The 16,449-nt window shown below is 39.9% G+C and overlaps 1 pseudogene and 1 gene segment (V, D, J or C); both read left to right on the forward strand.

Moving 5' to 3' along the window:
- The window catches only part of LOC103301537 (T cell receptor alpha chain MC.7.G5-like), a 316,135-nt gene that overhangs the window by 203,348 nt on the left and 96,338 nt on the right, over nt 1-16,449 (forward strand).
- Nucleotides 6,868-8,561, forward strand: LOC103301536 (importin subunit alpha-1-like; annotated as a pseudogene).

The raw sequence follows: 16,449 nt of genomic DNA on the forward strand, positions 1-16,449 counted from the left end.
TTGTAAAGGAGAAGACTCTTAAATACTAATTTTTCAGCATTTAGTGATGAGTTTGAAACTTTTTTCTGCTAGAGCAGAAACAAAAACAGAAAAATATATATATATGAACAGCTTCCTGCTTCGTACAAGAAATTATGCAGGTGGGGGGAAAGTTCCAAGCCAAAAATGAAAATTTAAAAACATTTTAAAGTCTCTGATTACTTTCTGGTTGCAATGGAAATACGTAACTTTGCACAAGATAGGTTTTTCTGTCACCATTTTACCCTAGTGATTGATCTTAGCCTCATCAAGCAAGTAATTTCTATCTTAATTCGATGCAGTACACTGGACACATCATCTACACAGAATTCCTGCCAAAAATAAATAACTTAACAAAGCTAATCAAACCTTTAATTCCAACAGGAGATAAGGAAGCTAGAAGAACAAGTTAAAGGATTATATAAAGTGGCCACCCAGTGTGGCTCAGTGGTTGAAGGTCCACCCATGAACCAGGAGGTCACGATTTGATTCCTGTCAGGGCACATGCCTGGGGTGCGGGCTCGATCCCCAGTAGGGGGCGTGCAGGAGGCAGCTGGTCAATGATTCTTTCTCATCATTGATGTTTCTGTCTCTCCTTCTCCCTTCCTCTCTCTGAAATTAATTTTTTAAAGGATTATACAAAGAACTAACTAGACAAATTCAAAGGTAAGACAGTCTACAGAACAACAGGCCCAATCCTTTCAATCAGCAATGTGATGAAAAGTAGGGGCGGGGGGTCAGGGCTAATACAGTGGAGGGAAAGCAGTGGAAGGAAAACTATTACAGACTAAAGAAACTTAAAAGATTTCACAACAAAATTAAATGTGTAGTTTTTGATTAGATTCTTGTTTTAAAAAACCATCTGTAAAAAACATTTTGGGGACAATTAGGAAAATTTAACCATGAACTGTCTATTAAATGATTTTAAGGAATTGTTAAGTTTGTTAAGTGGGAAACAGTAGTACCATGGTTATGCAGAAAACCATGTTTTTGCTTTTGTTTTTAATTTGTGAAACTTTTATTCTTTTCAATTGAATAAGTGAGAGGTTATAACTCAATAGAGTTTTAATTTACATTTCTCTTATTATGAATAAATTTGAGCATCTTGCAAAAAATTAAGAATCATTTTCACTTTTTTTTATGTTTTGATTTTGGGTATATGGCTTAGTGGTTATATAACCAGACAACCAAGGGATCTGGGCTGCCTGTCACTACTTGAGCCAATTAAGCAGAGGCAGGGTTGAATCATATATGAGTGTTTATTCCAATACTGTCAGAGAATGGGAAAGCAGCAGTTCATCCACAAAAATATGCTCTGCACCCCACTATAAGCTTATAATAAGCTTATAATAAGCTTATAGTGGGGTGCAGAGCATATTTTTGTGGATGAACTGCCCTTTCTGGCTGGCCATATTTTTGTGGATATACTGCCCTTCCAGGCTGGCCATCATGTGGCAGCCATCTTGTGTCTACATGGGGGCAGCCATCTTTGACCACATGGGGGCAGCCATCTTGTGTGATGGTCAATTTGCATACTACTCTTTTATTAGATAAGATTATTGACTATATTTCCTATGCTCTATTTACTTCCTCATGACTATTTTGTAGCTACCAATTTGTGCTTTTCAGTCCCTGCACCTCTTTTACCCATCCACGCACCCACCCCCTTTCTGGCAAGCACAAATTCTCTCTTTATCTAGAAGTTTGTTTCCATTTTGTTTGTTTATTTTGTTCTTTAGATTCCACATGTAAGTGAAATCATATAGTATTTATCTTTTTCTGACTGACTTATTTCACTGAGCATAATACCCTCTAGTTTCATCCATGCTGTTGCAAATGGTAAGATTTCATACTTTTTATGGCCAAGTAATATTCTATTGTATACAGTGGAACTTCATTTCTCAAACTTAATCCATTCCAGAAGGACGTTTGAGAAGCAATTTGTTCAAAAACTGAATCATTTTTTCCCATTAGAAATAATGTAATTTCAGCCGAAACCGGTTTGGCTCAGTGGATAGAGCATCGGCCTGCGGACTCAAGGGTCCCAGGTTCAATTCCGGTCAAGGGCATGTACCTTGGTTTCAGGCACATCCCCAGTAGGGGGTGTGCAAGAGGCAGCTGACCGATGTTTCTCTCTCATCGATGTTTCTAGCTCTCTATCCCTCTCTCTTCCTCTCTGTAAAAAATCAATAAAATATATTTTTAAAAAAATAAAAATAAAATAATGTAATTTCAATTAATCCATTCCAGACCCCCATATGATTCCCTGTTTCAACCTTTCTTTCTTTTTTTTTTTATCTTTATTGTTGAAAGTATTACATAGGTCCTTCTTTTTCCCCCATTAACCTCTTCCAGCCTGCTCCCATCCTCCCCCCCTCAACTTTCTTATATACAGTACATGTCTAATGTACTGTTTAATTTATAAATAAACACTTCTTTTCTTAAATTTATTGAATCACCCCCTACTAGCCTTAAAGGAATGTTTCATATATCACTGCCTCCAAAATGCTATCACCAACTAACTTCTTTTCCTTTATCAGATCAACAACAGTTTTCTACCTATTCAATTGCCTGTTATTGCTGTTTTGTGAGCATTTTCACATCCTTAGCAACATTAGCACTCTTGATGTTTTAAAATTGTGCTAATCACCAGCAACAAAAGCATTCTCTTTGCCTCTGAGAAGCTTTTTGTCATGCTGATACCTCAACATGAAAGGGCTGTCAGGTCGAAAATTGAAGTTTTGGTCGATTACCCAGACATTTTTATCTGTGAACAACTTGGTTGAGAACCAAATTGTTCAGGATGGGAGGTGTTTGAGAAATGAGGTTTGACTGTATATGTACTACAGCTTTTTTATCTACTTGTCTATTGATGGACACTTGGGTTGCTTCCATAGCTTGGCTATTGTAAATAACGCTGCAATGAACGTAGGGGTGCATGTATTCTTTCAAATTAGTGTTTTAGGATTCTTCGGATAAATCCCCAGAAGTGGAATCATTGGTCATAAGCCAGATCCATTTTTAATCTTTTGAGGAAATTCCATACTGTTTTCCATAGTGGCTGCACCAATTTGCATTTCCACCAACAGTGATTCCCTTTTCTCCACATCCAACATTTGTCATTTCTGGATTGACTGGTAATAGCCATTCTAACAGATGTGAGGTGACATCTCATTGTGGTTTTAATCTGCATTTCTCTGACAATTAGTGACATTGAGCAAAATGTTAGCTGTGGGTTTGTCATATATGGCCTTTACTTTGTTGAGGTATATTCCCTCAATTCCCACTTTGCTGAGAGTTTTTATCATAAATGGGTGCTAGATTTTATCAAATGCTTTTTCTGCATCTATTATTATGATCATATGGCTTTTAGCCTTCAAATTTGTATATGGTATATCACATTAATTGATTTGTGAATATTGTACCAACTTTGCATCCCAGGAATAAATCCTATTTGGTCATGGTGTATGATCTTAATGTATTACTGGAGCTAGTTTGCTAATATTTTGTTGAGGATTTTAGCATCAATGTTCATCATGGATATTGGCCTATAATTTTCTTTCTTTTGTAGTGTCTTAATCTGGTTTTGGAATTAGGATAATGCTAGCTTTGTAAAATAAGCTTGGGAGTATTTCCTCCTCTTAAATTTTTGGACTAGTTTGAGAAGAATTGGTGTTAGTTCTTTGAAAGTTTGGTACAATTCACCTCTGAAGATATCCAGTCCAGGACTTTTGTTTGCTGGGAGTTTTTTTTTATTATTATTATTAACACTTTGATATCATTGATTTTAATGGTTCTGCTCAGATTTTCTGACTCTTCCTGATTCAGTTTTGGGAGACTATATGTTTGTATGAATTTATCCATTTATTTCAAGTTGTCCCATTTGTTGGCATATAGTTGTTCATAATATTTTCTTACAATTCTTTATATTTTCGTATTGTCAGTTACTTCTCTTTCATTCTTTATTTTATTTATTTGGCTCCTCTCTGTTTTTTTCTTGATGAGTCTGGTTAAGGTTTGTCGATCTTGTTTACCTTTTCAAAGAACCTGCTCTTGGTTTCATTGATCTTTTGTACTGTGTGTTTTTGTTGTTGTTGTTGTTGTTGTTGTTTTGTTGTTGTTGTTGTTGTTGTTGTTTTAGTCTCCATGTCATTTATTTCTGCTCTAATCTGTATTTTTTCCATTCTACTCACTTTGGGCTTTTTTTGTTGTTCTTTTTCTAGTTTTTTTTAAGTTTGGCTTCTGACCACTTACTCATTCATCAATCAAAGCATATGATAAAGTTGCTCTGCTAATTACTAGCAAACAAGTAGAGAGAGATGAGGCAGCAGAGGAAACCTGGAGTTGACTGCTCTGCTACCATTGCAACTTCGGTAGTACAAACAACAAAAAATTAAGATAGTGGTTCTCTAAGTATGGTCTATGAACCTCCAGGGACCCCAACACCTTTTTAGGAGTAGATTAAGTCAGAACTATTTTTATAATAATACCAAAGTATTATTTGCCTTTTTTCATTGTGTTTACATTTTCACTGATGGTGCAAAAACCATGGTGGATACAACTTCTAGTCCCTTAGCATGCATCAAGGCAGTGGCATCAATTCTGTACTAGCAACCATTATATCCTTCATTGCCATGTATATGTTGGTGGAGTTGAGTACATGTTCGGGAAGAGTGAGTTTTAATTTAAAATGTTATTGACCAACCTATGAGGGAGGCGAGGGGTGAGGGCATGTGCTGGGGGGGGTGGGGGCAACCAGGGAGAGGTCAATGGGGGAAAAAAAGGAGGCTTATATAATACTTTAAACAGTAAAGAATTTAATTTTTTTAATGTTATTGACTGTATTAGTTTGCTAAGGATGCCATAACAAAATACCACAGTTTTGGTGGCTTAAACAGAAAAATTTATTTTCTCACAGTTCTGAGATTAGAAATCTAAGATCAAGATGCCTACAGAGTTGGTTTCTCCTGAAGTTTCTTTCCTAGGCTTGCTATGGGCCACCTTCTCACTGTGTCCTCACGTGGTCTTTCCTCTGTGCCTGCATGTCTTATTTCTTTGTGAGTTCAAATTTTCTCTTTTTATAAGAACAACAGTCAAATTGGATTGTACCCAACCCTCAGTGCCTCATTTTTAACTTAATTATTTCTTTAAAGGTCATATCTTCAAATATAGCCACATTCTGAGTTACTGGGAGGGAGAGCTTCAACATATGAATGTTGGGAGGACAAAATTCAGTCCATAACATGGACAAAGTAGCAAAAACTTAATTTATTAAATCTCAACTTTTTAGTACATGTCTTCTTAACATTCTGTGTGGCAAAAGAAGATGTACATTTCTGCTAATTATGATAGCTATCTCAGGAGAAAACATTTGTGCAATTGTTTGAGTTGCAAGCCGCTCTTTTCATGAAACACCATTTTTGTTTGAAAGAATGACTAACAGACATAACTATAGTTATTCAGATTTGGATATTTGGCAGGCATCTTCTTGAAAATGAACAAACAGAGCTTGTCACATCAAGAAAAATAACTGATAATTATTACTAATGATAAAAATCTAAGCTTTAGGCAAAAATTAGAGTTTAGGAAAACTTGTATGAGTTACCATGAGCTGGATAGGTCTCCAACATTTAAATACTTTTCTGATTTAAAGATATCAGCGGTGATATAGCTACTGTGATTATTTTGATATTGTATAATGAAATGTGTCAACATGTGGAAGTTGTTTAACTCATGAGCCAATATTTTCCAATTGACCAAAGGATAATGTTACAAAACCATACATGGATGAAAGTTCCATCCAAAATGTAAGATAGACCAATGGATTTTAATCTAACAGAATATGGAAAGTTCACTAACATGGTTTCAGATTCCACATTGCAACTAACCTCTCTTTTCAAACTATATATCTGCATATACAGTATTTCAACAAAACCAACACATTGCAATAGATAGAATGCATTAACAGACATGATTTAATAAGCCAGCTCTTCCACTATAGATATCCAAAGAATATGGTCAAACACTCTTAGAGATACCTCTTCCTTTGGTCTATTTCCCCCATGTTTTTTAGCTGTTCTTCCTTGTACATGGTTTGAAATCTATTCATAATATACTAGCAACCATTATATCCTTCACTGCCATGTATTTGTTGGTGGAGTTGAGTACATGTTGGGGAAGAGTCAGTTTTACTTTAAAATGTTATTGACCAACATATGAGGGAAAGCGGAGGGGTGGGGGGTGAGGAGGTAAGAGATCAACCAAAGGATTTGTACACATGCATATGAGCATAACCAATGGACACAGTCAGGGGGCGAGGAGTGGAATTCTCTTTTGAATATACTGCAGTTTGTCTATAACCCTTAAAGAGTACATGTCAACACTGGGAGCAGGAGGTAGAGATGAATAAAGCTAGTTCAAAGTCCATATCCCTGGGGGACATCCCTCTCTAATATTTATTTTATTTCTTAGGTTGGTATCCCATAAATTTTCTCAAAGTGCTTTGAGTCTCTGAGCATGAGGCCTGGTCCCAGCCAAGACTGGACAATTACCATGGTAAACCTAGTCCCCATACACTGTCCCTTTCCTCTGTTCTCCATTGAGGATAAGCTTGCCAGGCACTGAGAACATGGCCTGGCTCCTTCCAGGAAGAGCTGACCTTCAGGTTATACCCGCCCTGTGCCTGCCAACCACACCCCTTTCACACAGAAAACTATCTCATACAACATTGAGAAGTCACAGAGACAAAGAAAATGCCAGGAGACGTTCTCAGAGCAACCGAACCGCAGCCCGTCCTCTGCTCACAGTCTTCTGCGAAAGCCTGAGCCGGCCATGTAGAGCTTCTCCCTTTGTCTCATAACCATGTCCACCAACGAGAATGCTAATTCACCAGCTGCCCGCCTTAACAGATTCAAGAACAAGGGGAAAGACAGTACAGAAATGAGGCAGTGCTGAATAGAAGTTAATGTGGAGCTGAGGAAAGCTAAGAAGGATGACCAGATGCTGAAGAGGAGAAATGTGAGCTTATTTCCTGATGATGCTACTTCTCCACTGCAGGAAAACCGCAACAACCAGGGCACTGTAAATTGGTGTGTTGAGGACATTGTCAAAGGCATAAAAAGCAACAATTTGGAAAGCCAGCTCCAAGCTACTCAGGCTGCAAGGAAACTGCTTTCTAGGGAAAAACAGCCACCCATAGACAACATAATCCGGGCTGGTTTGATCCCAAAATTTGTGTCCTTCTTGGGCAGAACTGATTGTAGTCCCATCTAGTTTGAATCTGCTTGGGCCCTCACTAGCATTGCTTCTGGGATTTCGGAAGAGACCAAGGCTGTAGTAGATGAAGGTGCTATCCCAGCATTCATTTCTCTGTTGGCATCTCCCCATGCTCACAATCAGTGAACAAGCCGTATGGGCTCTAGGAAACATTGCAGGTCATGGTTCAGTGTTCCGAGACTTGGTTATCAAATACGGTGCAGTTGACCCACTGTTGGCTCTTCTTGCAGTTCCTGATATGTCATCTTTAGCATGTGGTTACTTACGTAATCTGACCTGGACACTTTCAAACTTTTGTCGCAACAAGAATCCTGTATCCCCTTTAGATGCTATTGAGCAGATTCTTCCTACTTTAGTTTGTCTCCTGCATCATGATGATCCAGAAGTATTAGCAGATAGCTGCTGGGCCACTTCCTACCTTACTGATGGTCCAAATGAACGGATTGAAATGGTTGTGAAAACAGGAGTTGTGCCCCAACTTGTGAAGCTCTTAGGAGCTACTGAATTGCCAATTGTGACTCCTGCACTAAGAGCCATAGGAAATATTGTCACTGAGACAGATGAACAGACGCAGGTTGTAATAGATGCGGGAGCACTTGCTATCTTTCCCAGCCTGCTAATGAACTCCAAAACTAATATTCAGAAGGAAGCTACATGGACAATGTCAAACATCACAGCTGGCCGCCAGGACCAGATACAGCAAGTTGTGAATCATGGATTAGTCCCATTCCTCATTATTGTTCTTTCGGAGGCAGACTTTAAGACACAAAAGGAAGCTGTATGGGCTGTGACCAACTATACAAGTGGTGGAACAGTTGAACAAATTGTATATCTCGTTCATTGTGGCATAATAGAACCACTGATGAACCTCTTAACTGTGAAAGATACCAAGATTATTCTGGTTATTCTGGATGCCATTTCAAATATCTTTCAGGTTGCTGAGAAACTAGGTGAAACCGAGAAACTAAGTATAATAATTGAAGAATTATTTTGGTTTGGACAAAATTGAAGCTCTACAAAACCATGAAAATGAGTCTGTGTACAAAGCTTCACTAAACTTGATTGAGAAATATTTCTCTGTAGAGGAAGAGGAAGATCAAAATGTTGTGCCAGAAACTACCTCTGAAGGTTATACATTCCAAGTTCAGGATGACACTTCTAGGACCTTTAACTTTTAGATTGTACAACTAAAACATAAAGTTGTTTGTTGTGTACTATGTTTGGTATAAGTATGTCTTACTGTTTCTCTACTAAGAACTCTTTTTAAATGTGAAAAAAAAAAGAAAGTGCCAGGTCACCTGGGGCCATTCTATGGCCACTTCAGGGATGGAGATCAGCTGAGGGACTAAGAGGATACCCAGAAACACTTTCAGATAATAAATGCCAGAATAAAAGGCCAAAGAATACTGGGTATTTACCCAATATACTAAAAAATATAACTGAACTAGGAATTGGAATATTTGATTTCTTGTATGTTCCTTTGAACTTTGTTGCCTTGGCCAAGTTGTGAAACTTCTCTGGACCTTTCTACACTCTTTCATCAGAACACTCAAGGGAGTGAATATATGATCCTTGAAGTCTCTCCCAGCTGTGACATTCTAGGAGTCCTTTCCAGAGGAACAACTGATCCTTGATTACTCACGTTGGTGGAAAAGAATGCGATCTGAATACTCCAAATATGAAGACAATGTGAAACTCATTTCTATTTGGTTTTAGAGTGTCTTTCATTGTGTGAAGCAAATCACAACAAATTCATCTTCCTAATGATACTTAAGTCAAGCTAATGTTAAAAATCAATTTGTTTACCACTAATGTTGCTATGCTCAGCTAAATATATGAAAGGTAGTATTCCATAAGGCAGCCTGGTTCCAGAAAGAAATCTGGGCACTGGGAGTTGGTTTTGTGTGGGTTCTGGCCATTACTCTGTCACTGCCTCGCTTATCCTCTCTGAACATGGGATACATCCTTTTTAAGACACTTTCTGAGCATTCATCAAGCCAGGCACTGTGCTGGCACAAGGTATACAGAAATGAACAAGAAAAACCCTTCCTCAAGGGTGTCTAACTTATGAGGAAGAAAAAAGGGGCTTTGAGTGTGATGATGGAGATAAGCACTGAATGTCATGAAAATTCAGGGAAGAAGTGAGCATTTAACCCAATCCAGTCTTCAGCCTTCATTTAGGACTTCCCAGGAAATCAATAGCTAATCTAAGACCAGAAAGGGAATAGGATCTAAGGAGATGGCTTAGGGACCAAATTTGGGAATAGAAGAAGGAAAGAGCATGTAAGGTAAAAGCAATCACATGAGAAAGGCAAAGAGGTATGAAAGAACATGGAGGTTTCAGGAAGCGAGTAGTTCAATGCAGCTGAGTTTAAGGGAGCAAGTAGAAAGGTACAAAATACAGGCCTAGGGAGGGTAAGCAAAAGCCTATGTTCCATATCATTTTATCCTGAAGATGATGGGAAGCCATCAACAATTTTAAGCATGTTAACGTCACAGTTGGGATCCCATCAAGGCTTAGCTTAGCCTCTGTATTAATCAGCTATTTCTGCTCTGATTATGATCTATAACAAACAATCCCAAAATATCAGTTGTTTAAACAACAAACATGGTTTGTTGTTGTTGTTGTTGTTGTTGTTGTTGCTGTTGCTGCTGTTGTTTGCTCACTGGTCTGCAGGCCAGCTTGACTTGGCTTCAAGATGTGGGTTAGATTCAGGTCTGCCCTACATTCTAAGAACTAGGCTGAAGCAGCAATGACTCCCTGGAGCATACTCTTCTCCTCTCAGAAGGTGGAGGTTCAAGAGTGCTGGAGGAAATCCATGACGTGATGCCTCTTGGAGCCTCAGCTTGGAACTGGCACACTGTGACTTCTACTCATATTCTATGGACCAGAGCATGGCCAAGCCCCAAAGTCAATAGAGTCTGATGTGCACTGGGCCAAGGAGGCACTGCAAAGTCATGTGGTACATGGATGTACACTTCTGTTACAGAGAGTGGGTGGAATGTTGGGAACCGCAGCAACTGCATTCTCATCGGGACTCATCACCCCAAAACTCTCTGCCATGGCCACAGGATTGTAAAAGTCACTGCCCCAGACCCACAAGGTTGCATAGTTTAAATTTTGATATAGCTTGAAGTTTTAATTGCCTTTTTATTCTCAACTTTTTGTTTCCTATAACTAGTTCTATTCAAACCAATTTCTGACAGCTGCTTGGGGAAGTCTGCACAGCAGCACGAGGAGGTCAATGAGTCTCACAGGGGTTACTCAGAAGCTTAATCTATTATTCAACACAGTGACCACCAACCTTTTGTCAGATCAAAGACTCGCACCTTAAAACAGATATACTCAAGAAATTACTATTCTTTATTCTCATCTGGCCCTCCACATGACACTCACATTTTCCTGCTCTCTACCCTAAGCCATCCCCTGTTACTTTGTTACTGAGGCCATAACATTTCTTCATTTCCTCATTTCCTATTTGTTTTTTGGGGTTTCCACACAGCAGAAAAGTGTTTGGCTCTGTATATGGGGCAGGCATGCAGTTATATGCCGGGCAAGAAGAAGCTGTCACAAAGATTATAAGTAAAATTGTGACTAAGCCATCGATTTGGATAAAATCCTCCAGGGAAAGTCTGAAAATCAACCTTTCTTAATCCTGCTCCCTTTTGATAGCAACAACAAAATTCACACTCTCCTTTAATGGTTCACTTTTAATAAGGTCACTTTTGATAAGCCTACTGTATCATTTTATTTTCATACTGATAGACACAGAGATCAAAGGTGAACCAAGACCAATGTCTTGAGAGCCCCAGAGAAGAGTTTTCAAATGGGGAGCAACTGTGTCAAAAAGCAAAGGTTAAACAAGAATATAAATTAAAAATATCAATTTAATTTGTACTGAGCCATTGCTAGTTACACAGTTATGCCTTGCACAAGGGCACTTGGCCAAGGGGACAACTGGGGCTAAAGGCCCTGGTTGTGGAGCTGCATGAACTGGAGAAAGGGAAACCTTTTATAAAGCACACAAAGGTGCCATCTGTTTCCCAAGCTGCTGCCTCTGCATGCGCCCAGTGGGGTTGCCTTTTCTAAATCGTACAAAGCACCATATGACCTTACTGGCCATGAATTTAGCAACCAGAGAGTCAATGGAGAGGATAAAATTTTAAATTTATGTGAAAACCCTTTGTAAACTATTTAACACTATTCAGGTGTAAAGCAGGGGCAAGCAGAGGTAATCCAAAGCTTAGCAGGTGACAGGAGAAATTACATTGATCACAAACATTTTCTGCCTCACCCACAGCAGGTAGAATCCACTTGAGACATTCAGATAGCTGACAAGGCCTTCTGTGGGAAACCATTTGAAAGAAAACTGGCCAGAAAGCACAGATGGGAGTGGACGTGATGGTTTCTGAAAGTCCATTCCAGTTGCAAACTCCAGGGCAGATGTGGCCAGTGAGGCAGAAGACCCTCAGACAGAAGCACCTGGGCAAGCCTGCCCTAAGCCAACTGCCAAACCCTTTGATCTTGCTGGAGCTTGACTTGGAGAAAACATCCGGCCGCAGGGGTTCTCAGAGTTCACGCGGGGGTGAAACCCAGGGAGGTTTTTGTAAAGCTCTGTAATATTGTGTGATTGGGGGGATACGCACAGTGCTACAAAACCCGCAGAGACCTGTACAAAAACTGCAGGGGCAAAGGTGGCACTTCCCTGGGAAATCCTCAGCCTGGCTACCTTGCCCCAGAGGGTGAACACAGCAAGTAGCCGTCCCTCCTTGCTCAGTGACTCAGAGGGATGCCAGGAAGTTAAACAGACCAAGAGAAGTGACCCCCAGCACCTGGCCTCTCACTCGCTGCTATTCTCGCTGAGATGAAACTGGCTTTTCAATATGTTCTTACAGCCACGTTTAGGAATACAAAAAGGTATTTCTTTAAAATATATCCTTGTCTTGGTTTTGTGTTGATTCTATTGCAAAAGAGAATTACATGAGCCATCACATAGGGAATTTCTGAATCCAAATCCCTAGAGAGATTTGCCCAGTGCTTTACTTTGCAGTTTGAGAAGATGAATTTCAGCAGAGATTGATTTGTTTTTAGGCAATCACCAGCCGTAGCTGCTCATGCTAACAGTGACTACACTGTAAATCACTAGTACCTGATCAGTGCTTCACACAGCCTGTCTCCTCTAGTGATGCCACACGTTTTCTGCCCTTTAAGCAGCACTGGTGACTGTGGAGGCCTTGACTCTGGAATAGTCATGTATCTAAGACCCATGCACTTGGTGATGCTAGTTTTCCAAGACTGAGAGTTAGGTGAGGGTCTAGGAAATGAGAACAATTTAAAACAATTGAAAGCAACATTCAGATAACTTCATGTACTGCCCTGGAAACCTTAGCCTAGGAATATGTGCTCCTACCTACTCCTCAGACAAAAAACTCCCAAAAGCAAAACTCACCCCTATTGGCAATTGATTAAATCATCACGAATCAGTGGGATGATAGACAAGTGCCATCTTTCTAAGAGCCAAGCCCTAAAGGTTCCCCCAGTCCTACAGTTAATAGGAAGAATGGTGGGAGTACTGCTGAGGTATTGGGAAAGCCCTCAAGTGCTGTCAGACAAACTCACCTTTGGAAAAGGAATCCGTGTAACCGTGGAACCAAGTACTAGTAAGTAACTCATTTGTCTGCTCTTTGAGGTTAAGGCATCCTCCATCTAAGGAGGCAAAAATATTGGAAAATGTGAAATGGGTAGCAATAGCTACCAATATAAAGTAAAGGAGGGTTGCGGGGGGTGGAAATGGTTAATCCCCTGCATAGGAATTGAGATGGGGGTTGTCTGTTAAAAAAAATAAACTTTGGGGCTGTGGGAGACCCCTACATAGCTCAGGGGAAACTGAGAAAATTCTGCTCAATCCATGGCTATAGAGACCACGAGTCATTGTTTCGAGTTCCTGAGTCTAGTCTGAACTGATCAGAAACAAGGTTGATCTGAGTCTAGAAAATTTTATCAACGTGGCTGCAGATATAAACAATCCCTTAGGACAAACACATGCTCTTGGGAGAGCTCAGAACTGAGTCAACTTCCTGAGAATAAAGGGCAAGTCCAGTAAGTGGTCACTGATGTTGCCATTTTTCTTCAGGAGAAAGGAACCAGACATCCGTTTCCAATTGTTGAGGCTGAAAATGGAAGCTAAGTTACTAGTGAGGAAGCTGGAACATTCTGGCTCCCAGTGAGACCAGATTCTACGCAGAAAAAAAGTGAATGTGTAATGTTTCCAACTAAGAAATGCTTTAACGTCTATAGGACACAACCAGGAGTAGTTCCCTGAGGGCTCATCGTGTTCATCTCCCTCACGAAGAGGGTTTGGTTCCACTCACTACTTAACTGTCATAAAGCAATCAGTGCTAAACTTGTCAGAGGAATGTACTTGCCAGAGGATTGTACTCAACATAGAAGGCATCTTTTTGTGTCATTTAAGTAACATTTGAATTCAACTGCCACTTAAATGTCACTTAAAAAAAAAAGACAGTAATATCCATTTGGCAGCAGCTTCCAGTAGATAGTAGACATTAGAATTAAGCTAGAAAATGTAATAAGAAAATTCAAAGATCCTTGGGAAGTCTAGCAATGCGGTCAGTGGTCCCAAATCTGCTACGCTGGCTATGGGAAAAGTAACAGCATGTCCTGGCCTGATGCCTTGGCATTCAACTATGTTTTCAAAGGTAAGAGAAGGCTCTAGAGAGATAGAAGAGTGTAATGGGGTGGGCTCCTCTCAGACAGGACAGTCCTGGGTGTATGAAGTGAAGAAGACATAGAATTGAGGGCAGAGGAAGGAAAAAGAGGGAGTTCAGGCTACATGTTCCCAGACGTCACACACTATGGGACAGGAGCTTTGTATCCAAAAAGGGAAAGAAATCCAAAGCTGAGCTAGCAGAATCAGAGCACAGAAATTCAGGTTTTTTAAAAATATTTTGAAAATTCAACTAATTCAGGCCCTTGCTTTTAGATCTCATTGACTTTAATAATGTAAAGTCACTGAAATAATAATGTAATCCACACTCCCAGCAAAGTTAGTGACTAATTTCCCTCATCTCCCTTTTTCATCAAGACCTTCTGAATGAATTTACGTTCTTCTGTTTACTGACTTACTTGATCCAGTGTTTCCTAAGTGTGCATGTATGTCACATGTTTTCAGATGATACATAGATAGACTTTCTTTTCATTTTAATGCACTGTCTTTTAATGGCTATCAAAATAGTGCAACTAGGTTATTAAACCCATAAGATTTAGTTTCCTTTTAATTATATTTGATGTTAAGAAGTGAGTAAATTAAAAGAAAACTATTAAATTATACAACAGATGGGTGTGACAAAAAAAAAAAAAGGAGATGTGGTTAATTGAAGTGTGGGAAACACTGAACTGGTGCATCCCACCATCCTTTGAAATGAAGATGAGGGGCATCCAGACAGGGCAGGATCCAGAATATATTTAAATGGTGCCTTCTTTTTTAGCCAACTAATATTGGATTAGTGCAAACCCAGGGCCTTTATCTTCACAGAAGCCTACTTCCTTTTGATGCTTCTTTCAAGTTTTTACTTGCAGGCTGCCAGGGAGCACAACACGAACAGAACAGGTCTATACAAACTCACAGCCCCAAATCCACCACACCCTTTTAGCCCTCTGGATAGAGAAAACGTGAGGATACCATTTAACTTCATAAAACAGAACCAGAGAACAGGGCAAAACACCATGGAATAAATACCACAATATAAATGTGTGCTAAGGACCATGACAATGACAGGAGCTTAGAAAAGGGCCTTAGTCATCAGGAACATCTTCATGAAGTGGGCCATTAGATGGACTTAAATTAGTATGAGTTATTATACGTTATCATCATATCAACTACCACTTTTGAGTGCCGACTATCTCTAGCCACTGAATGAATGGCATTTTATTCAATTCTCACAATAATCATGCAGAACTAGATACTATTACCTGCCCTTTTACTGATTAGGAGTGGTCCCCCAAGATCACATAGCTTTGCAAAGTCAAAATTGGCATCACCCATCTGATTCCACTCAAAGATATTCTGGATCCTGCCCTCTCTGAATGGCCCTCATCTTTTCCTTTCAAAGGATGGTGGGATGTACCAGCTCATTGTTTTCTTTGGCTCATCAATTCATTTCTAAAATTCCAGTTCCCATCTTTGGCATTCCCTCTCACACACGCTGGGTCTCCCAGGATGAAGCCTCTGCCTGGAGCCATTTTCTCCCAGGGATTCACACAGCTTTCTCCTTTTCCTTCTCCAGGTCTGTATTCAAATGTCACCTCGAGCGAGGTCTTTCTCAAGCATCCCCTATCATTCTGCAGTCCCCTTATCCTGCTGCACTTTTTATAGTGCTCATCTCCACCTGAAAGTTTTTATGATCATTTATCTTCTGTTTTCCTTGTTCCATGAGGGCAAGGACTGTGACTTGTTCCTTACTGTATCCACAAACACACTGAAGGCACTAAATAAATGTTTATTGAATGAATGAATGAATGAATGAATGAATGAGAGGACAAGTCAGTTGTGGTGTAAGGCAAAGGAAATAGAAATGAAAGCAAGCTAAGAGCCTGCAGAGCCAAGCCTGAGCTCCAGCTCTACAACCTGTGGCAAGTCACTGTCACTAGATGCCAGGCACTCTTCTAGGTGCTGGGGGAATCGACGTGAACAGAACAGACAGAAATTCGTGCGTGATAGGAGCTATTATTCTAATGGTAAAAGGCAGATGGAAAACTAAATAAATGAATAAAATATATAGTATTTTAGGTGGTATAAGCCCTGTAAAGGAAAATAAAGCAAGGAAGAGAAATAAAGAGTGGGCGGGAGCAGTGCGCAATTTTTAACAAGGAAATCACAGAGGCCTCTTTGGAAAGGTGACATTTGAGCAGAGACCTGAGTAGGTGACAGAGTGAGCCATGCAGATTTCTGGAAGAAGAGCAACTCCAGGCAGAGGGAACGCAAGTGCAGCCTGGAGTGTGTGTGAAGGATAGTAAGGAGGCCTGTGTGGCTGGAGGAAAGTGAGTAACAAGGAGAGGATTTGAAAGGAGGTCACGTTGGTAATGGAAGTAGGGATTGGGTGGCTTGTAGACTACTGTAAGGAGTTTGGCTTTTGGAT

Source organism: Eptesicus fuscus, chromosome 5, assembly GCF_027574615.1.
Source record: "Eptesicus fuscus isolate TK198812 chromosome 5, DD_ASM_mEF_20220401, whole genome shotgun sequence".
Taxonomy (NCBI): Eukaryota; Metazoa; Chordata; class Mammalia; order Chiroptera; family Vespertilionidae; genus Eptesicus; species Eptesicus fuscus.